A 24,211-nucleotide genomic window follows, 5' to 3' on the forward strand; every position below is an offset into this window, starting at 1 on the left:
GTATTCTGCTGTTGTTGGGTGAAGTATTTTATAAACATAAATTAGATTTAATTGATTGATGATGCTGAGCAGGTCTATTACATCTTATAAATTCTCTGCCTGCTTGATCTATCAATTACTGAAAGCGGGGTTTAAATCTCCAGCTATAATAGTGCATTTATCTATTTCTCCATGCTGTTCTATCAGTTTTTACCTCATGTATTTGACGTTCTCTTGCTAGGTATATACACATTTAGGATTGTTATATCTTCTTAGAGAATTGAGCTCTTTGTCATCATGAAATGCCCCTATTTATCTCTGATAGTTTTCTTTTTCTGAAGTCTGCTTTATGTTTTTTATACAGGAGCTGATCTCAAGAATTGACAGTGAGGGAGTAAGAAGGATAAAACAGGGAAGGAACAAAAGCCAATATTGAGACTGTCACTCTGGGAAATGGTAGCTTGATTCTGCTTGGACATCTCTTTCATCCTCACCTCTCATTTCAGTCAATCCAAGACAGCTGATTCCACACATGCTTCATCCAGCTTCCTGCAGGAGAAATGTGACAGTGTTGCACCTCTGGCTTCCATGGCAGGCCTCTTTTGTTCTGCTTTAGATTTTTCTCATGTCATGGTATGAGATGCCCTTGGGAACCCATTTGGCACTCACATGGCATAATCCAGTCAACAACTGAGTCACAAGAAATGGCAGCCAACAGATAAGTGGGTCACCCTGTATTCCTCTGGGGTAGATCAGGCTTTTCAGACAGTCCCAGGGGATTGAGCATCCAATCTCCCCCGGTAGTAACAACTTGATAGTGCATCCTTGTATTTTGTTTTACTCATTCTCTGTGTTTGTCTATCTAACACCCTCAAAATAAGCTACTTGCACCTCAGTCTACTCTTGGGGAAATCCAGAACTAACAAAAATTAAAGCACTTTGAGAAAACTATTGTGGACAATTAAGATTTTCTCAATTTTAGGTAAATTAAGAATACAGAGCATCTTTAGAAATCTTTGGCATTTTGTTTTAACTGTCAAATATAACATTATTAAAAACATCAAGGCTTCTATGCAGATAGAATATTGAGATAAAGCCTCTTCCAACCAGATCATAATCCCTATAGAGGATCACAGAGATGCCACTGAATCAGAAGTTCTGACATCTTGGGGAGCAAGCACAGAATATGAGAAGGGGCTAGAGAAAGGGTCTAGCCAGAAGTAGATTTTCTGCAACTAGATGGTGGAAAAGTTTGTACTTTTAAAAGCACATCATAATTTTCCTTATTTTTCTATTTGTTTCATGCTCTGACCATTGATGTTTCATTTAGGTACTGAAGAGAGGGACCCTTGTGTTTCTTCTAAAATCTTTTCATCAAGGTCTGAACTTCATTAAAGATTCATTAAAGATACTTTGCTAAAGATACTTCACTAAAAATGTGGCACTTTTTGAGAATGTGTATGCTTCAGTTATCCATTTATGTGTAATGAACCATCCTAAATATAGTGGCTTAAAACAACATTTTTTGGCTCATGGTTCTGCAATTAAGACAGGATACTGTGGGAACATCTTGTCTCTTCTCCACCCAGTATGAGCTTGAGTAGCTGAAAGGCTGGAACCTGGAATCATCAGAAGGCTTTTGGGTGTAGAGATTAATGCTGGCTCTCAGCTGCAGCTGTAGTAAGAACTGTTGGCCAAAACACCTTCATATGACCTCTTCATATGGCAGGTGCTTTCTTACAACATGGTGGCTGAGTTCCAAAAGTGAGCATTTTAAGAGAGAGAGTCAAGCAGAAGCCTTACTGCCTCTTCTAACATAGCCTCAGAAGTCCCATGACATCACTGTCATCTCACTGTATTCATTAGAAGCAAGTCACCAAGTTTGGTCCATATTCAAGAGAAGGAGAATTAGATTCCATATTTTCACTGAAGGTATGTCAAGGAATTTATGGCGCCACCACAGTGTTTGGGGATACAACAGCTCCCCTTGCTCCGTAACTAGCTCTGGCACTATTTATCATGTGAATCATTTGTTCCATGATGCTTAAGCTTATTCCCTAGAGCAACACTGCCCAACAGAACTTTCTATGATGATGGAAATGTTCTATATTTGCTCTGACCAATACACAAGTGGCTATTGAGCACTTGTAATATGGCTAATGAGACTGAGGAACAGAATACAAATTTTATTTAATTTCAGTTAATTCAAGTTTAAATAGATAGGCATATGTGCATAGTGGCTGCTATCCTGGGAAGCTCAATTGTAGAACATGCAGGAAACAGATCAAGTTAAATTCCAGCAGTGATGAAAGCACTGGGCCAGCTTTCTAGTACAATGTTACAACATTCCAATTACAAGCAAAATGCTTCCAGGCCTAACTGCATTCAAAGGTCCAAATCAAGATGATTTGGCTTAGGCTGTCCTAGAGAGAAGAAATTTCCTAATGTGTGAGTGTGGAAATGCAGAATAATCACTGATGAGAAGTGTCAGGACAACTCCGGTGGGCAAGATGCTGGAATCGTTTAGACATGCAGATCCTTGCTCAACAATCTATCTCTTCACACAGAGATGTTAGCCAGCTGCTTTTGGCCTGTAGTGTGAGGAATCTGCAAGGCTGGAGCTCACAGGATGATGACTTCTGAAACTCCTGTGTGTGCCGGTCTTCCATGCCTGCTTCCCTGAGCCTCCTTATTTTCCTTCCATTTATTCTTCTTGTTCCTTTATTTTGAAAGTTGTGATTTTGAAGTACGTAGTTACAATGTTGAAAATGCCTTGAATATCTCATTAAAATAATGAGCAATCATCACCTAAAAAATTTCTTGATCACCTATTAAGTGTAAGGCTCCATGATAAACAGGACAGTAATCTTCACCCTTGGAATGCTATCATCTATTTAAGTGATTTAATAGAATAGTTAACATTTATGGAGATGTTAGTGTGTGTCAAATACCATGCTATTATTTTTTTTTCTGTCATCCAACCTGTAGACAAACCATTCTATTATTTTGATGAATATGATCTTTTTTTTTTTTTTTTGAGATGGAGTTTCGCTCTTGTTGCCCAGGCTGGAGTGCAATGGCGCGATCTCGGCTCACCGCAACCTCCGCCTCCTAGGTTTGGGCAATTCTCCTGCCTCAGCCTCCTGAGCAGCTGGGATTACAGGCATGCGCCACCATGCCCAGCTGATTTTTTGTATTTTTAGTAGAGACGGGGTTTCACCATGTTGACCAGGATGGTCTCGATCTCTTAACCTCGTGATCCACCCGCCTTGGCCTCCCAAAGTGCTGAGATTACAGGCGTGAGCCACTGCGCCCGGCCCGATGAATATGATCTTATTCAGTCCCTTTAAAACCCTATGACACAGGTATTTTCTTAATCCAAACTTTGCAGATGGGGACACTGAGGCTCGATGAGGTAAAATAGCTTGCCCAAAGAAAAACATCTATGATACAGTTGAGTAGAAATTTCAAGCTAGGCTGGGTGAGGTTCCAAGACTATACTCATAACCACTCATCTCCAAAGTCCATACTCATAACCACTCATAACTAATGTCAAAGGATTCCAGCAACCACTCTCCTGTGCTTATATCCCATTACCCTGAATAGCATTTCCACTTCTTTGGGGCCTTATGTTTGACAAAGCCAGTTTATACATAGTTAGCAAGACCTACTGGAGTTTCTGAACAACACTAAGACATTGGTATTTGGGGCATGGCAAAGAGTGCAGATAGCAAAATTTGCTTGTCTGCTCCAAAGACATTATAATAGGATTGAGGAAACAGTTATCAAGAGAGGCTGTGAGAAAATTTTCTTTTTAGCATTACCTATTGGAGGAAAATACCTTAAGAAAAACAACGAGGTAACTGGGAAGGACTAAATGGTAAATGAGAGGCTTTTTGGAGACTCAGAGCCCGTGTGAAATGCTGAATCCTGCCAACTTACTCTACCTGGGAAGGAGTGTTACATCAGGTGTACATGTTTCAACTGACTTAGTTCATTGGAAAGCCTTGAGGAACTGCATTCAAATGCCAGCATTAGCCTCCCTAAGACCGTGAACAGAACCATATTACCATGAAATACAATTTGAAGGAAGCTGATTTGCTATAGGGAGGGAAAAATATCTCACGGAGGACACACAGAAAGACAAAGAATTTAATGGGATAATGATTTATCTAAAGCTCATTATAGGAGACAGACTTATTACTCCAGCCTTGGATTCAGAGATCTGGATTCAAATCCCAGCTCTGTTATTAACTAGCTTGGTAGCTGTGGAAAACATAGTTTGCCCTTCATATCTGCAGGCTCTGTATGTATGGATTCCACCAACCACAGATCAAAAATATAAAAATATATTTTAAAAAACACACCAGTAAAAAAATTACAAATAAAAATAGATTATAACAACTATTTGCATAGCATTTACATTGTAGTAAGTGCTATAATCTAGAGATGATTTAAAGTACGCAGGAGGATGTGCACATACCGTGCCATTTTATATCAAGAACTTGAGCATCCACAGATTTTGGTATTGGTGGGAGGCCTGGTGCTAATCTCCCCACAGATACCAAGGAATAACTGTACTTACTTTCTACCTTCCTCATTAGAAAAGTAGATGCCGTTATAAGAACTATCTTGCAGGCTAGTTGTGAAGATTAAATAATTAATGTAAAATACAGTGGCTGGCACATAGTAAGTGCTCAATAAATGGTAGTTTATCTTATTTTTAAAAGGCCAGTAGAGGACAACGTGGACTCTGGAACTCCATTACCTGGGTCTGAGTCCCAGTTCTCTAACAGTTAGTAGCAATCTGACCTTGGGCAAGTTATTATTTTTTTAACACCTCTGTGCCTCAGTTACAAAACGAAGATTAAAAATAGTCCCTCACACCTTATACCTGTTAGGATGGCTATTATCCAAGCAACAGAAAGTGATAAGTGTTGGCAAAAATTTGGAGAAACTGGGACTCTTGTGCACTGTTGGTGGGAATGTGAAATGGTACAGCCTTTGTAGAAAACAGTTGTTAGTTACTAAAAGTGTTACACATAGGATAACCATCTGATCCAATTCTACTTCTGGCTATAAACTCAATTAAAATCAGCAACTAAAGATGTTTTTATACCTGTGCTCATGGCAGCTTTATTCACAATAGCCAATAGGTGAAAGCAACTCAAATGTTCATTGATGGGCAAATGGGTAAGTCAAATGTGGTATATATGTACAATGGAATATTATCCTGCCTTAAAAACAAAAAAAATTACATATGCCACAACTTGAATGCACTTTGAATATATGACACTAAGTGAAATAAGCCAGTCACAAAAGAATACATATTGTGTGATTCCTTTGTATAAGTACTTAGAGTAGTCAAATTTATAGAGACAGAAAGTAGAATGGTGGTGGTCAGGGTCTGAGAAGAATGGGGACTGAAGAACTATTTTTTAATGGGTACATAGTTTTAGTTTTGGAAGATGACAAACTTCTGGAGATGGATGGTAGCGATAGTCACGCAACTATGTGGATGTACTTGATGCCAGTGAATTGTACTCTTAATTATGGGTAAGACAGTAAATTTCAAGTTGTCTTTACTTTACCATAGTGAAAAAAGAGTTAATTTGTGTCAAGTGTTCAGCGTGTTGCCCGGCACTTAGTGTAAGGCTTTGCTGTGATGTTGATGGCGATGATTGTCCTTATCGTTATTTATTAACAACTTTACTTGTGCCCTAGCCCTATGTAATGCTGCATAAATTAATGCTCCTGACTTTCTGCCTCCATATGGCAGGGATGAAAATAAGTCAAGAGTTAAACAGAAGATTAGTACTCGGTGTAACCTATCTACCTGCCAAATTCTTCACAATGCTGACTTTTTAATGTCTGAGAGAAATGAATATTAATGACTTCCAATTTCTTTCTTTGACCTTCATGACTAATCTTATAGCATCCAAATAAAGAAGATAGAGATGCAGGAAGATTAAACTGATTTTATTTTTTAAATAGCAATTCATAAAATAAAGTGTCTTACTATTGGTAGAATTTAGAAGAGACTTTGCAAAACAAATAAAATACGTCATCCCATCATTAGTAAAAAGGTTAAGGAAAAACAGCAAATCACTAGGCTGTAAGAAATTGCTCACATGCTAAAAGTAATAATGGTAATTTTCAAATAAGACGCCAAAATAGTTGAACTGTCAACTTCTGGGAAATTGTGTGTTCCCACTGACAGTAATTCCTAATGCCAAGGAGAAAAAGAAAATGAAGTGACAGGCTTGTTCGACTTTGCTAATTTCAAAAGCTGAGGCTTATATCTTGGGTGTGTCTGAGAACCAGGGTCACTGAAACCCCTGTTATCCATTAAGGCAGCAGACCCCAGAATTTAACCCAAACACTTATAATTTGTGTTGACAGTAGTGTTTGCATTTCCTTTGTCCTTACGTCTCCACAACAGCATCTGGCACATACACAGTAGGTGCCCAGTGCAAGTATGATGAATGAATAAATGTGGAAATAGTGACCCAAATAAATGCATGCATTTCACACTAATATTTTCCAGTGTTTTTGATTTATAAAGAGTTTCCATGTAATTTCACTTGGTCCTCATAATATCCTTGCTGATGCCTGAATATCTTTAGCTCAAAAAGCCTGCCCAGGACTTGCAACTTCAAATCACGAGTGCTCTCTCTCCCGCTATTATCCTTGGACCTGGCATTGCGGAGAGGCATTTGATGCAGTTGTTTCATTTCCTGTTTCTCATATTTACTTTCTTTCTCCTTCACTAGGCCATAAGCCCAATGAGGGCAGAGCTCCTGTCTAAATCCTTGGAGCTAAAAAAAATTTGTTTTTTTTAATGGATGAATTGGAGCCTTCCCACATTAGAAAACATGGGGTCATGTTTTAAAGTGGCAGTCATGTTCTTCACTATCATTGTGTTGAAATTGGTTTGAACTCTGTTTACCTATTTGTTTTCTTAAGGAGCAAATTACTCTTCATATTATTTGTGCCTCGTGGGCTCATTCAGCTCTGAATCCACATTCATGACTCAAGATTGGAACTTTATTCTCTGACTGACTGAAAAACATACATGTGGGGACAAGAGCTCTGTTTTCCCTGTACACGCAGAAGTATCCAATTCTTTCTTTACATCCTGCAAGACTCCTCTCATATAAATGCCAGCTAATTCATTCATTCACACATTCATGATCAAATAGTGTTTGAGCAACCACTTTGTCAGGTGAGGTACCTGGGGGGCTTATCGGGGATAAACCAGATGTGGTTCCTGCTCTGGAAGGATTTGAAATCTAGATGGGGAGATGGTGACAAACAGGTAAATGTGCAAGTGAATTACACACAAGCTGGCTGTGAGGTGACCTATTGATGTGGAGTTTTGTTTGCTTGTGTTTTACTTTATATGGTACCTTGTGTAAGAGGGTGATAACCATAGGAAGCTCAAGTGAAAAGAATTTGGTTAAACAAAACAGCTATTACCACTAAGAAGTTTTGACTGCAGGGCATTTTACTGCTTTGCTAATCGGTTTTGTTTTCATGGTTAGACTCTAAACATAGGCAACTGAGGTGGGAGCAGAAGATGAGGTCTTAAAGGAATCTGAGCTCCGAGTAGAACACACAGTTAACAATATCGTTAAACCCAAAATGTTGTAACATGGTTGATTTTATTCAACTTTTTAAGTGCTTTATTTTGTAATAATTCTAGATTTACTGAAAATTTGCAAAGATAGTATAGAGAGCTCCTGTAAGCTCTTTAACCAGTTTCCCCTAACGTTAAGACCTCAGGCTACTGAGGCATATTTGTGAAAACTAGGAAATTAATGTTAGTGCCTTTCTTCTATTAATTAAACTCCAGACTGTATTCAGTTGTCTCACTAATGACTTTTTCAGTAACAGAAGTAAATATTGTGTGTAATGTTATTCATTTTGGGAAAAAACTATAAATTAGAAGTACTTAAAAAACTCCTCCATCAGTACATATGATTACTTTTTAATTTTATTTTTTAAAAGAGACAGGCAGGGTCTCACTCTGTTGCCTAGGTTTGAGTGCAGTGGCGCAATCACAGCTGACTGCAGCCTTTAAGTCTTGGGCTCAATAAATCCTGCCGCAGTCTCTTGAATAGCTGGAACTATAGGCATGTACCACCATGCCTGGCTGATTTTTAAATTTTCTGTTGAGATGGGATATCACTGTCTTGCTCAGGCTGGTCTCAAACTTCTGGGCTCAGGCCATCCTCCTGCTTTGGCCTCCCAAAGTGCTGAGATTATAGGCGCGAATCATTGTGCTGGCCACGATCACCTTTTGAAATTACTTTGTTTCTATATAAGCATGTATGAAAGATAACTAAAATATAACAACTAATTAAAAATTTGCTTAATGTTCATCAGAGCCTATACAGGTCAAAATAATTCCTGATATTTAACAGGGAAACTGACAAAGACAGAAAAATTAGTAAGAAAAATTAAAAGCACAAACTTTTTAAACATAGTAATCACTGAAGAAGTTTAAGCATATGCCAATGTATAAGTAAAATAGGGAAGAATAGAGTAGCATGTTTGCTTACCAAAATACACATTTGAAACACAAGAAATGCCCTACGGCAACTATTTTTGAGTGATAAATATTTATTTAAGAAACATCTAACTGCTGCACGAACTTTTCTTTTCTGTAAATTATCAAACAGTATGCACAACTGGATTGCTTGCAAAAACATTTTGTACTTAATAGTCTGCGATTTTTCTCTGCTAATTTTAGCCAATAATTCATTTTTATGGGCAAATCACAGTTCTCTGAAAGAGAAATGCTGATAGGCCTGAGGTTTCTGAATGGTGTTTGTCTCTGAATTATACAGTGATCCCTTGTTATCGGTGGGTACTGATTCTAAGACTGTCCCCCACTGATGTTCGAAATTCATGGATGTTCAAGTCCCTAATATAAAATTTCATAGTATTTACATATAACCTACTCACATCCTCCAATATATTTTAAATTGTCTCTAGATTGCTTATAACCCAGCTGCAGGCCTATACTGGTCTGTGGCCTGTTAGAAGGTGAGTAATGGACAAGTGAGAGCATTACCCCCGACCTCTGTCTCTTGTGAGATCAGTGGCATTAGATTTTCCTATTGTAAACTGCACACGCAAGGGATCTAGGTTGTATGCTCCTTAAGAGAATCTAACTAATGCCTGATGATCTGAGGTGGAACAATTTAATCCTCAAACCATCCACCTCTCCCCCCACTGTCCTGTAGAAAAACTATCCACAAAACCAATCCGCGGTGCCAGAATGGTTGGTGACCACTGGCTTATAATACCGGACACAATGCTATGTAAATAGTTATTATACCATACTGTTTAGGGAATAACAACAGGAAAAGTTGTACTTGTTTACATATACCTATATGCCATCCTTTTTTCTGAATATTTTTGATTTGTAGATGGTTGAATCCACGGATATGGAAACCACAGATATGGAGGGCTGATTTTGTTCAACTGTGCTAATCCTTTGGCCAGGTCACATCCCTGTACCTCAGCTACTTTATCATCTGAAAGCTGTTCCTGCATGGAAAGGTAAGCTCCTCTTATCTCACACACACACACCAGTGGCAATTGCTTTCAAACCAGACTGCAATTGGTTTCCATGTGGTGCTTGACCCTGAGGTTAGCAATGAAATTAACATGGAACATTTTGAACTACGACAAAAGACACATTTGGAATTTGTAAAGGCATTGTATGTTAATGTTTTCATTTTGGCCATAGAGGAACCTGGGTCTACTTAATGTTTCTCAAAAAATGTTTCTCAAGAATAAAGAACAGGGTTGCATGTTGAGAATATCAGTGTTGGCCAGGCACAGAGGCTCAAGCCTGTAATCCTAGCACTTTGGGAGGCCAAGGCAGGTGGATCATGAGGTCAAGAGCTCAAGACCAGCCTGGCCAACAAAGTGAAACCCTGTCTCTACTAAAAATGCAAAAAATTAGCTGGGTGTGGTGGTGTGCACCTGTAATCCCAGCTACTCAGGAGGCTGAAGCAGGAGACTCGCTTGAACCTAGAAGGCAGAGGTTGCAGTGAGCAGAGATCACACCACTGCACTCCAGCCCGGGGCAGCAGAACAAGACTCTGTCTCAAAAAAAAAAAAAAAGAGAATATGAGAAGTGTTGGAGTTGAGCAAAGTTTCAGTTCTGACCTCTCCTACTTACTAATGGTATGGCCATGAATCAAATTACTTAAACTTTCCAAACCTCAGTTTACCACTTTATAAAATAAGAATAATAATAATTAACTCTTAAGGTTGGTAGAAGAATATTTAAGCATGTAACACAGTGTCTGCAATATAGTGAGCACTTTATAAGTGTTAACTGCCATTATTACTACCATTATTAGCCTGTGGAATATTAATAGGTCTTCCCAGGAAAAAAAATTTTGGAAGCAGTGGATCAAGGAGTTAGAAAAGTTTCTTTAGTGCACTATTTCTCATGGTAGTTTTCATTTAAAAGCTCTAACAGGAGGGTGTATGGGATTTCCAAAATTTATTTGATCAAGAGGTCATTTTTTCATAAGCCACCCGTGTTAGTTCTCTGTTGCTCCTACAACAAATTACCTCAAACTTAGGGGTTCACAAACCACAAATGTGTTCTTTTATAGTTCTGGAGGCTGGAGGTCTGTAATGAGTCTTACTAGGCTACAGCTGGCAGCACCGTGTTTCTTCAGGAAGTTCTAGGGGACAATCTATTTCCTTGCCTTTTCCTACATTCATTATCTTCAAAGCTAGCAGGTAGCAACCTAAATCTCTCTTCCTCTTCTCCCTTTCTTTGTCACATCTGCTTTACTAAGACCCTCCTGCCTCTCTTTTATAAGGACCCTTGTAATTAGATTAGCCCTCTCCTCTCATAATGTAAAAAATCTCCCAATATCCCCATCCATAACTTAATGACATCAGCAAGGTCCTTTCTTTGCCATATAAGGTGACATATTTATAGATTTTGAGGATTTGGACATAAACATCTTTGGATGGGGGGCATTATTTTTGTCTACCACTCCACCTAAGAGATCTAGATTTTTGAAGAATCAATTAAGAAAAAAATCCCTGCGTGGATTCCTCAACACCTTTATAGATTGGAGAGAAGCAGAGAGGGGACACAAGAATATAACTGAGTAATATCATTTAAGTTCATAATAAATATGGCTTGTATACCAGTCATGGTACCAATAGGAAATAGATGACATACTCAAAAGTGACTTTTTCAAAGGTGTTTTCCAAAAACAAAACAAAGCAAAAACAAAAAACAAAGGTCTTTTCTAGGGGTAGGAGAACCACAAGGAACAGTTCCAATGTCCCATTTTTTTCCCCATTCTATCTCCTGCCAGGGCTACACATAGGTCAGACTCAACCACAAAGCCAGAAGACAGAAGAGCCTGTGGATACTGACTAGTTGTTCTCAAACTTGAGCATGCCTGAGAAACACCTAGAGGGCCTGCTGTGCCATAGACTGCTGGGGCCTATCCCCAGAGTCTGATTCTGCAGCTCTGTATGGGGACCCAAGGATAATTTGCATTTCTAACAAGTTCTCAGGTGATTCTGACACTGCAGTTTGGGGTAACACTTTGAGAATCACTGCAGTATATGGAATAAGTCAGCCTCCAGGGGCACAGAACAGGGCGAGAAGGCTGAAGAGTGGATTTAGAGGGGAATACAGAAGATATCTGGCACAATAGACAATAAAACACAATGGATTGTGGAGTAAAAAGTATTAATTACATGTGTGATGGGAGTCCAAGCATAGTTGAAAGCCAAGGAGACTGGAAGAGTTGAAGATTTCATGGAGGAGGTGGAATTTCATCAGAGGGATTACAAAGGTTTCAAAAACAGGGGAGAAAGGAGAGGGCATTCAGCAGGCGGGAAGTGCACAGACCAGGGTACATTGGCATGGTCTCTTTCAGGAGATTTAATTGCCTAAGGATAGCAATCTTGCTTGATGAGAAGGTCAGTTTTTAGGAATATTTAGAAAAACAGTTAATTGTATAAGAGCGGGGCAGAAAGGTGGATAATAGTGTCTGGGATTGATGAGGGTGACAAAAGGGAGCCAGTACAGGTTCTTGAGTAAAGGAATATTATGAAAGACCAGGATGATTAGAAGGGAAAAGAGGACCGACTTGGTGACCCAATTAAGAAAGCTATTAAGATAGTCAACTATAGTAAAAATAAAAAAGAAAAAGAAAACATCCCCAATTAATTTGGGGACAAGATATCAGGGTTTAGGCCAGTCTTTTGTATTAACTAGTTGGGGGAGGTTGATCTGATTGTTGAACCACTCTGAAGGGAGTTGCGCATTTTATTATAAGAGTAAGTTGATTACCAGGAGAGGAAACAGCAAATAGGAGGCACATTTCAAATGCTACCCACATCCACACTTAGAAAACATACATGTCTGACAACCAGGGCATAAACCTTGTCAGTCTTTGGAAAGAACAAACTAACCCTTGCTGGTGCTGACTTGTTACTGACCAAGCAAAGATTATGACTCATGTCTATAATCTCAGGACTTTCAGAAGCCAAGGCAGGTGTCTCACAAGGTCAGGAGATCAAGACCAACCTGGACAACATGGTGGAACCCCATCTTTACTAAAAATACAAAATTTGGCTGGGCATGGTGGTGTGTGCCTGTGATCCCAGGTACTCGGGAGGCCAAAGCAAAAGAATCGCTTGAACCAGGGAGTTAGAGGTTGCAATGAGCTGAGGTCATGCCACTGCATTCCAGCCTGGCTACAGAGAACTCTGTCTCAAAAAATAATAATAAATAATTAAATAAAAAGGAAAAAGATAAAAAAGAAAAAATTATACCACTGAGTTCATTTTACTTTGCTTTAAATATTTTTAATGTTTTTATTTTAATTATTTTTGTTTTTAAATGAATTACTACTATAAATATGAACACTAAGTCTTGGAGACTTTGAGAATACACTTTAAGTGCATAGTAGCTCTTGTTGAAAAAATTTACTCTCTTCAAAGTAATAAACATGGAACTGATATGAACCATCTGTCAGTAGATGATGTGGGAGGTTTTGTGTATGTACTAAGCATGGTGCCTACGTTGCTCTAAAAGACAAGAAAAGGAGAAATTTTTTTGAAACAACATTTATTTCTATTCAAATACTTTTTCTTCAGATTTATTTGCTTCTGTTCTCCTTGGAATGTTTTGGATACACAGAACTTAAGTTTATCTAGCTAAATAAAGTAAATCATGTTTCTGATACATCTCAGAATTCAAAAAAAAAAAAAAAACAAGAAAAGAAAAAAAAAAAAACAATAAACGTTGAAATGGTACTCTGTTCCCTGCAAAGTCAGGCAGTGCAGGTTAGCAGAGGGTCATGTTTACCTTCAATGAAGTGATCACTAATAACTTATACCTGTCTACTGTCTGCTATGTGCCAAGTAGATATTTCCTGTGCATTTGTCTTTTGATCTATAATAACTGTGTGAAGTAGGTACTATTATTTTGAGAACACAGACAAAAGAAGACACTGATGCTTACAGACTCTAAGTGTTTGCCCAAGGTCACATAGTTAATAGGTGTCAGTGCTTGTTTCAAATTCATGTCTGATGTATCTTTTTTTTTTTTTTTTTTTAAGGTGTGATCATATATCTTCATTAAGAAATGTACTTTTAAACAACAACATTAAAAATTTTTTTTGAGTACACAGTAGATATATATATTTATGGGGAACATGAGATGTTTTGATACAGGTATGCAATGTGAAATAAGCACATCATAGAAAATGAGGTATCCATCCCCTCAAGCATTTAGTTTTGTTTACAAACAATCCAGTTATACTCTTTTAGTTATTTTTAAATGTACAATTACATTATTTTGACTATAGTCACTCTATTGTGCTATCAAATACTAGGTCTCATTCATTCATTTCATTCTTTTTTTTTTTTCCCCATTTATTTATTTTATTGCATTTTAGGTTTTGGGGTACATGTGAAGAACATGCAAGATTGTTGCATAGGTACACACGTGGCAGTGTGATTTGCTGCCTTCCTCCCCATCACCTACAACTGGCATCTCTCCCCTTGCTATCTCTCCCCAGCTCCCCACTCTCTACTGTCCCTCCCCTATTTCCGCCCAACTGACCCCAGTGTGTAGTGCTCCCCTCCCTGTGTCCATGTGTTCTCATTGTTCAACACCCGCCTATGAGTGAGAACATGCGGCGTTTGATCTTCTGCTCTTCTGTCAGTTTGCTGAGAATGATGGTTTCCAGGTTCATCCATGTCCCTACAAAGGACCCAAACTCATCGTTTTTGATGGCTGCATAATATTCGATGGTGTATATGTGCCACATTTTCCCTATGCAGTCTATCGTCGATGGGCATTTGGGTTGGTTCCAGGTCTTTGCTATGGTAAACAGTGCTGCAGTGAACATTCGTGTGCACGTGTCCTTACAGTAGAACCATTTGTAATCCTTTGGATATATACCCAGTAATGGGATTGCTGGGTCAAATGGAATTTCTATTTCTAGGTCCTTGAGGAATCGCCACACTGTCTTCCACAATGGTTGAACTAATTTACACTCCCACCAGCAGTGTAAAAGTGTTCCTATTTCTCCACATCCTCTCCAGCATCTGTTGTCTCCAGATTTTTTAATGATCACCATTCTAACTGGTGTGAGATGGTATCTCAATGTTGTTTTGATTTGCATTTCTCTGATGACCAGTGATGATGAGCATTTTTTCATATGTTTGTTGGCCTCATGTATGTCTTCTTTTGTAAAGTGTGTTCATATCCTTTGCCCACTTTTGAATGGGCTTGTTAGTTTTTTTCTTGTAAATCTGTTTTAGTTCTTTGTAAAAACCCATGCTCTTTACGATGATGACAGTATTCTCTTTCAACCTCTGCTCCCTCCAATTCCACTCTACTGCTTGCTGTCTCTTTCTTTTTCTGTTTGTTAAAATTTTTGGACTGGTGGTTTATATCTAATGCCTCTATTTTTCTTACAGTATAAGCTATCCACCGCTCATAATACATTATCCATAGTCTTAGTGGATTAAAGAAAAACCCCAAGCATTTATTATCTTACAATTTCTATGGGTCAGAAATTTAGGAATGCCTTGCTGAGTAATTCTGACTCTGGTTTCTTGCATGAGCTGGGGCTGCAGTTACTGAAGGCTTGACTGGCTAGGGGTCTTCTTCCAAGATGGTCTGCTTATTTGGCAGCTGCCAGCAGGGCTCAGTTCCTCACTGGCTGTTGGCAGAAAGCCTCAGTTCTTTACCATGTGAGCTCCTCCATTGGGTTTCTTGAGGGTCCTTGTGACACAGAAGCTGGCTGCCCCCAGGTGAGTGATCTGAGACAGCAAGATGAAAGGCAGGGTGCCTTTTATGACCTAGCCCTGGAAGTTATGCTCCATTATTCCTGCAACTTCCTGTTGGTTACATAGGCCGACCCTGTTCAGCGTGGAAGGCAACTCTACGAGGGTGTGCATACCAGGTGAGAGTGCTGGGAGCCTGGCTGACCACCACCCACTGGGAAGCTGCTGGACACACTTGGCATTCATTCCTATCTTTTTCTCTCTCTGTCTTTTCTTTACTTTTCTTATATTTGGTTTTTGAGACAGAGTGTCCCTCTGTCATTCAGGCTGGAGTGCAGTAGAGAATCACAGCTCACTGCAACCTCTGCCTCCCAGGCCCAAGTGGTCCTCCCACCTCAGCCTCCTAGGTAGCTGAGACTACAGGCATGTGCCATCACTCTTGGCTAATTTTTGTGTTTTACATAGAGACAGGTTTCGCCAGGTTGCCCATACTGGTCTCAACCTCCTGAGCTCAAGTGATCCACCCACCTTGGCCTCCCAAAGTACTGGGATTACAGGCATGAGCCACTGTACCTGACCCTTAATTCTTAATAATGTAGCTTTTCTTCTGTTTACCTGAGTTTTTAGAGACCTCCTCTCAACAAACTTAATAATTTCCTTCTAACTGATCATACTTTCAAGTTTCTTTGCTAAATTTAACAAGTTCTTATCACCTCCTACTTCTCGTCTTGGTTTTTCATTCACATTTGATGCTTAGCACAGTCCCGGGTACATATGAAGGCCACCTGAATGGACATCTATTGAATGAATGAATCCTTGACTTTATCTCAGCTTCCCCCCCTGCTGCTCTTCCCTAGTTCTTCTCCACCAAGGCTCAGTTGCAGGTTGGCCCTAGTTAGGCTAACCAATGTGTTTTATTTGACTCACAAAGAGTTTTAAGGTTATGAGCCAACAGTGAAAGTTAGAAGGTCTCACACAAAAATATGAGTTCCTGTTTTTCTTGAAAAATTAGAAGATCTGGCATGGAAACAGTTGCTAGAGTGAAGGAAAGGGGCCCCTTTTAGAGACGACAGGTGCCCTTTTGCTCCTCATGGTCCCTGGGATTCTTGCTTGTTTCTCCCTGACACTGAAGCTCCTTCACTTGATATTTCTTACTGTGTTTACAATGTTGTTGTTCTTAGAGTGTAGAAATCATTATAAAACCCATGTTTCTATCAAAGTGGGAAAAATGAAAGATAAACCAGGTGTTCATGTGATTTTTCTCATTCCCATCTGACTGAAGTAGGCAAGAGAGTTAGCAACTTGGGTTCTGTGTTCCCAAGCTGTAGAAAATGACCCTTTCATGTAATTTGCCCAGTAGGCCTCCTGCCTCCTTATCTTTGATCTCCTTTCTTTTTTATCACTCCACATTTGAAATGGAGAATGAGGTCAGTGCTCCACTGCAGAAGAGATTAACTTTTCTATTACTATAGGGGTGGAGAGAAACCAGTATAGAATGCATAGTCTTCTGATAAAAATATACTTCACTCATGCACACACTTTAATTATTTTGTTTTGTTTTAGAAACCTATTTGTTCAGCCAGGTGCGGTGGCTCACACCTGTAACTCCAGCACTTTGGGAGGCCAAGACAGGTGGATCACCTGTGGTCAGGAGTTCAAGCCTGGGCAACATGGTGAAACCCTGTCTCTACTAAAAATACAAAAATTAGCCAGGTATGGTGGTGGGTGCCTGTAATCCTGACTACTCGGGAGGCTGAACCACAAGAATTGATTGAACCCAGGAGGCAGAGGCGGCAGTGAGCCAAGATCACGCCACAGCACTCCATCCTGGGAGACAAAGTGAGACTGTCTCAATAAAAAAAAAAAAAATCAATTTGTCCAAGCCTTCAGTTCCACTGTCAGAAACTGTTCTCGAATTTCTTCTCATCTTCTATTCAAGACATCCTTGCATGTCTAGATCAGAGCTCATGTTTCTATGTGTGTACGTGTGGATCAATAGAAGAAGGGGAAGATGAGAGGACAGTATTCAATGGTAAAGTTGTATGTAACTGAGGGGTGTTCATCTCCCCAAAGAAAAAGTGAATACTAGGTTAAATAGAAGGATCAGATTATTCCCACAGAGGTAAGTGACGAATTAAAAGGGAGACACACTGGTTATGGCTGTGCAAGTGTTTGTTGGCAGGTCAACAGGAAAGTGGATGGAAATTCTGAAGATTTTCAATATTTAGTGTACCAGTTAGGAATTACCTTTTGCTCTTGATAACAGAGACACAACAATATTAGCTCAAACCAGTTAGGAATGAACTTTCCCTCATGTAAAAGAAAATTGGTGATAGTCCAGGGCTAGTATAGAGGCTCCATAGAATCACTGTGGATCCAACTTCCCACTGTCTTTTTGCTCTCACGGCCTCAATGCATGACTTCCATCCGTCTTCCATTCTTAGGCCCTGAGATGGCTGCTAGAGCTCTAACTCTTAGCTTGCCAAGCAGGAGGGTGGGGAAGAGCAAGGGAAAGGGTCTCTCCCAGAAGCCCTCTGCCCAAGGTTTCTGCACACATCTCATTGATCATCCCTATGTATAACTGAGGGTGGAAAAGTAATATTTTTTCAGCTGAACACATTACTCAGGGTTTTTATACTAAAGACCAAAAGATGAATGAAAACAACAAGCTCTGCCAAATCTATTTAACAAAAGAAGAGTCATGGTCATTTTCTGGCCATTTACTAAGTGCTAGCACTGTACTGTAAGTCATCAAAACAACCATATGAAATCAGAGAGGTTAAGTAACCTAAGTAACTTGGTTGAGATCACATTTTGGTAAATAGGCCAGGATTTCCAAAAGCTGCTGAGTCATCCTTGGAAATTTACTGGAGTTGAGATATCCTTCCCTGATAACTTTCTTGAGTTTCCCATTTCTCCTAGCATGGTAGAATTCCTGCAGACCACCGTGAACTCCTACCATGAACTCTCCTACTCTTTTCTATTAAGCTTTAAAGCCACAATAAAATAGCAGTTAAAAGCCTTTGGGAAATTTAGACTGAGTGATAAACTATCTTTGGATTGTCACCATTCCTAGACATTTAACTTAACATTTATTGAGGCTCTACAACGTACAGGGTATTTTCTTTGAGCTGTGCTCCTGTATATATACTTTGCTAGTGCAAATCAGTATTCTTTGCTCTTTATGTATTTTGTCATTTCAGGATGAGAAGTCGTACTTATTCTAGTCAAACCAAGTATAAATTTTGTCTTATACACTTACTCTTTGTAAACTGTCTACTGTAAAAATAAGAGCATAGTTTTGTTGTTTTAATATACCAGTTCATTCTTATTTGTAAGATTAAACTCAGCAATTTATGAGTGAGATTTTCAAAGAAAGTATGTTACTCATAAATGCTCATGATGGGAAATTTGGAAGTTCAGCCAGACTAAACATAGTGTCATAGACTTTGTGTTCTGTGGGAGAACAAAGGAGGGGATTTCCTCAAAACCAGGAACAAAACAAGTTGCACCTAGGAGATTGAACTGTGGATCAAATGTTGAAATCCTGAATCTCACAAGTCATTGTTATCTCAACGAAACTCCTAGTGCTGAGTTAAAAAGACGTGTTACTGCTAAGTCATCCAGGTTTTTCTCAGTCTCTTCCAGAAACAAATTTCAAAGCTCACTGTGTTAGCCTATCTTCTGAGGAATCTGAATGGCAGTGTGCAGAATATACAGTTGGCCCTCCATATCTGTGGGTTTTATACCCATGAATTCAACCAACCATCATCTAGCATATTGTTGGGGAAAAAAACTGCATCTTTACTGGACATGTACAGACTTTTTTTCTTTGCCATTATTCTCTAAACAATACAGTGTAATAACTACTTACATAACATTTGCATTGTATTAGGTATTATAAATAATCTAGAGATGATTTAAAGTATATGGGAGACTACGCATATGTTACATGCAGTTACTACACCATTTTATATTAGGGACTTGAGCATCCATGGATTTTGGTATCTGAGGGAGGTCCTGAAACTATTCCCCTTCAGATACCAAAGGATGACGATACTAGGATTGAAAGCTTTCCAGATATATCTGCTTCAATTCCTCTCACATAGTGAGCACTCAGATATTTATTCAATGAATGAATGAAAGAATATCTAATTTCCTAGTTCCCTCTAAGTCTGAGGATCTAGTTTGGGCCAAACTTGTGGCTTTCAGACCTTAAAAGCACACCACCTCCAACTTGTCACCTCTTAACCTATTTGGTATCCATCCTCTGTGTACTTTGGTCTAATGAAATGGTCTTAACAATCACCCCTTGCTTCTTACTCACCAACTCCTCTGACGTTCTCTCAGTCCTTTTCCTTCCTGGTATGAGAACAGCATTGGTCAAGGTTGGCTTGACCTTATAGATGTCTCCTTTCTTAGTTCCTCTGATGCTACATGAACTTGATTCTCTTTCCCTGTCTGACTTCACATCTGTCATTGTTTGGTTTCTCTTCAGTTGTTATATGGAAAGTCATAATGTTCAGTTGTCCACTGAGGTCTACTCACACCTTTCTAAGCCCTCTTTTTTGAGGATCTTGTCTCTACAATTGTCTTTAAATATTTTCTCATTTGCTTCTAACCTAATTTCTCAGCCTTATGTCTTCTTTTTACTCTCACCTCATATTTCCATTATCCAGCAGCCTGGAAAGCTTCTGTACACATGTCTAAAGTAAGAGTGATTATTGCCTCTCCAACACCTCCCCACACACACTCACACACCCGTGCTCACACTTACACAAGCAGCTCCTCACTAAAGGCTTCCTAATCCTGGATCCTGCACCACAATATCTCAAGGAACAGTCTTCAAGGTGGCTTTGACCCACTCACTCCTTCATTCTTCAAAGCCCAACCATTAAGCACTGTGGATGCCTCCTTTTTTTGACACCTTTCAAAGATAATTTCCATGCCATTTAAAAAGTTCTTTAAAAATAAATTTAGTTTTGCAGAAAAGTTGAAAACTAGTACAGAAGATTCCCATGCATTCATCACCCAGCCTCCCTTAATATTAACACCTTACACAACCACTGTACTATCATCACAGCTGAAAAGGTAACCTAAGTATAATACTATGAACTAAACTACAGGCTTTATTCATATTCACCAGTTTTCCCAGAAATAACTTTTTTTTAATCTCCAGAATCCCAAAGTACATTTAGCTGCCATATCTCCTTACCTCCAGCCTGAGGAAATGACAATGTTCATCTAATTACTCGGATAGTATGTCTTCTGGGTTCCTCTTCTCTCAGGTTTATACTTTCTCCTTTGTAATTGATAAATATCTTATGGAAGATGCTTTGAGATTCTACAGACATGCCATTGTATCATTTTGTTGCCCACTAATTTTAGCATCCATCAGTGGATCTTGCCTGTCTTAATTATTACTGTGATGTTCTAATGGTGATTTTCTATTTCCCTCATTCCATTTACATTTATTATTAATTCCTTCCACTTCATTTGAATTTAAAGTTGTTACTGTAAAAATAGTCATGGATAATTTTTTTTGTGTGTGTGTGAGTGCTTACTCTGGGCCAGGTATTGGACAAAACACTTAAAGACTCACGATGTCATTTGATGCTGATGGTAATCCTTTGAATTAGATACAGTTATGTCCATTTTACAAATTCACAAATGGAGGCCCAGAGAGGCCAAATACTTTGATCATGGTCAACAGGATTGAGTCAGCATCCCACCCATGTTCTTCTGATGCTAAAACCTGTTATCTCGCTCCCTACGTGATGCTGCATCTCTTTGGTTAAAACACTTGTTAGAAGTTCTGTGAGAGAGTTTGCTGCCACCAGAAATTCACCCACAAATGCTTCCCAGGGTTGAACTCATTTCCCTAAGGCTTAACATTCTGTCATGTTATTTTTTCCCAAAACATTGCAATAGTTTCCACTGAGGACAGGATGATGTCAGAAGCTCTGAACCCACACTCAAGGAATCTATTATAATACCTGACTCCAAAGTGACCTCCAATGCCTTCTCTATATTAGTTCTCACTCCAGTCAAATTTTCTATTTACAATGAATGGCCTGTGAATTCACTGTTTTCTTTCTCTTGGCTTTGCTTTTCTATTTCTTTTAGTTTGGAATGCTCTTTTTCTTTCTCTTCTTGTAAATCCTGGCCATTTCTTAAAGCACATGACCTAGTGTAGGTGGAAGGTACAGCCATAGGGAGTGGAAATCCTATGGGCTTTAGCTTCAACACTTATGCAGAAACTGGCTCAACCCCGCTTCCAACAGCTCTTACTCAGGTCCCAGCTACTATCAGCTTGCTCCGGGATTGATGCAGTTGCCTCCTAATGGTTTTACCTGCTCCTATTCTTCTCCTGCTACAGCCTGTCCTCTACACAGCTGCCAGAGTGATCCTTTAAAAATGTATGTGAAGACCTGGAGCAGTGGCCGACACCTGTAATCCCAGCACTTTAGGAGGCCAAAATGGGCAGACTGTCTGAGATCAGGAGTTCGTGACCAGCCCGGGCAACACGGTGAAACCTCGTCTCTACTGAAACAAAACAAAAATACAAAAAAATTAGCCGGGTGTGGCGGCATGCACCTGTAGTCCCAGCTACTCAGGAGGCTGAAGTAAGAGAATTTCTTGAACCCACGAGGCATAGGTTGCAGTGAGCCAAGATCGCGCCACTGCCCTCCAGCCTGAGCGACAGAGGGAGACTCTGGCTCAAAAAAAAGAGAGGCCACTCCTCTGCCCGAACCTACAATGGCTTGCAATCACTAAGGTTCTAAGTCTAAATGTGTAGAAAGGCCAGGAAGACCCAACCAGGTCTGCTTCACCTCCCACTTCCTCACCATCATCTCTCCAACCTGATCTCTTTCTACTCTCACCTTTGTTCACACCAGCCCAGCTACACTGACCTCTGTGCTGTTGCTGGACTATTCCAGGTTCACTGAGGCTGCAGAACCTTTGCCTTGGCTGGTTCCTCTGTCTGGAATGCCCTTTCTCCAGATATTCACACAGTTTATTCAGCTCCTTCGGTGTTTACTCACCTGTCACCTTCTCAATGAGGCCTACTGTAATATTGAAGCATCTCCAATGTCCCTTACTTTACTTCATCTTTTCCGCTTTTCACATACTTATTGTCCTCTAATAAACTCTACAGTTATTTTTACATCTGTGGTTTACTGTCTGGAATGTCAGTTCTAGGAGGACAGGATCTTTGTTCTGCTCATGGAAGAATTCCAAGCACCTAGGACCAAGGCTGGCACACAGAAGGTCCTCAGGAAATGATATTTGAATGATTGACATGTCTCATTCAAAATGACCTCTTCCTCCTTTGTTGTCCAGTGATATGCATCATGTCTGAATTATTCTTTTCACGTATTGTATATGCACTGCCTCACTTCAGCTCTGGTATCCATGACCTGTCTTCTCAACCAGACTGTAAGTTTGGAATGGTGACATCTGTGGTTTCATCTTGCAAATGATCCAATCTACCTTCTTTGGTATAATACTCTAATTTTCCTTAATGGAAACTATCCTTTTTCCATCTCCTAATTCACATGATTTTGGTTGGGCTAACATTATTCTGCCCCAGGGATGGATGTGTGGCCCAGACTTATCTGAATAGAACATGACATTATCCTGGCAACAGGGATTGCTTTGGAAATGTCTATTGACTCCACCAAGGTACTGATGGGGAAACAGGAGCACTTTTTTCTACCGAGATTTCTAGAAGTTTCCAGTATATCTCTTTGCCCTACTTTTTGAGTTCCTTACTGGAATTAATGCTTTAACAGAAGAGAGCAGAGTCCAGAGATGAACAGTGGCAGTTTTGTATCTAGATCCAGTTATGCCTAAAGTCCAGCCCTAGAGTTTTTCAGTTACCCGAGATTCAGTGTCATTTTTTAAAGAAACTAAAGCCAGTTTTACTAAAGCCAATAGTACAGTGCCTTATACTATTCATTTACTTATTCATTTATTCTTAAATTTGTTTCATGAAGATGTTTACAGAGGTATATACAACTGTCAGATCAAAAGAGTTTAAAAAATAGTTGAAGAAAACAAGATAAGGGAGAAAAAGAGAAGAACAAAATATGTTAGTCTGCAAAGCATCTGCTGGGAAGTTCTATACATTTTCATGGTGGGTCACACGTTTAGCTCTGATCTTCCAGAGCCAAGGTGAAAGGTACAATGAAGTTGGTTATAAGAGTCACAGCATACATAAAAGACACAAAACTATGAAATGCCAGAGTAGAGAGATTGATCTTATTTACCATCTTTCTGGACCTTCATAGGTTTATTGAAAGAATTAAATAAATGAATGCAAACAAGTTGTACAGAACTGCCCAACTACTCCTGCTGTTGAGGCCACAGGGAATTACCTGCAATAATCTATCTAACTCTTAGTTTCACAATACTATTCCAAATCATAAAATTCATTCATCCAGGTTCCTTTTTGGGTTATAAACATTATAGTCATATAATGATTTGGAGTTGAATTAAAAAAAACTCTCCAAATTTCATTTAGTTTATGGGTAAGTTTTGCTTTGGGCAACAAGTGCGTTGTTTGTAAAGTAAATTACGTCACAAACATTATCTTGACATTGATATGCTTCTTAAGGCTAAAAGATTATCCTTATTTGTTTTTATGTTTTGTACAAAACTTTGAAATTGTAAGTGATTTGAGGTTCTACATCAAATGGTAACTCCTCATTGCTTTGAGTTGTTGGCTCTTTTTTATGTTTTCTTTTTTTTTGAGATAGGGTCTCACTCTGTCACCCATGCTGGAGTGCAGTGGCACAATCAGGGCTTACTGTAGCTTCAATGGCTCAGGAGATCCTCCCACCAGAACCTCCTGAGTAGCTGGCACTACAGGTGTGTACTACCACTCCTGGCTAATTTTTTTTTTTTTTTTTTTTTTTTTTTT

At 39.3% G+C, this 24,211-nt stretch overlaps 1 long non-coding RNA gene across 1 annotated transcript in view; it reads right to left on the bottom strand.

Moving 5' to 3' along the window:
• Positions 1 to 15,023: 15,023 nt before the first annotated feature.
• Positions 15,024 to 24,211, bottom strand: part of LOC116559529 — a 22,261-nt gene continuing 13,073 nt past the window's right edge. Inside the window, exon 2 of the long non-coding RNA XR_004272495.1 lies at positions 15,024 to 15,321. This is a non-coding gene — a long non-coding RNA (uncharacterized LOC116559529). The remainder of the gene's footprint in view (positions 15,322 to 24,211) is intronic.

This window comes from Sapajus apella, unplaced genomic scaffold (genome assembly GCF_009761245.1).
Source record: "Sapajus apella isolate SASKATOON/1434 unplaced genomic scaffold, GSC_monkey_1.0 scaffold23, whole genome shotgun sequence".
Lineage (NCBI taxonomy): Eukaryota > Metazoa > Chordata > Mammalia > Primates > Cebidae > Sapajus > Sapajus apella.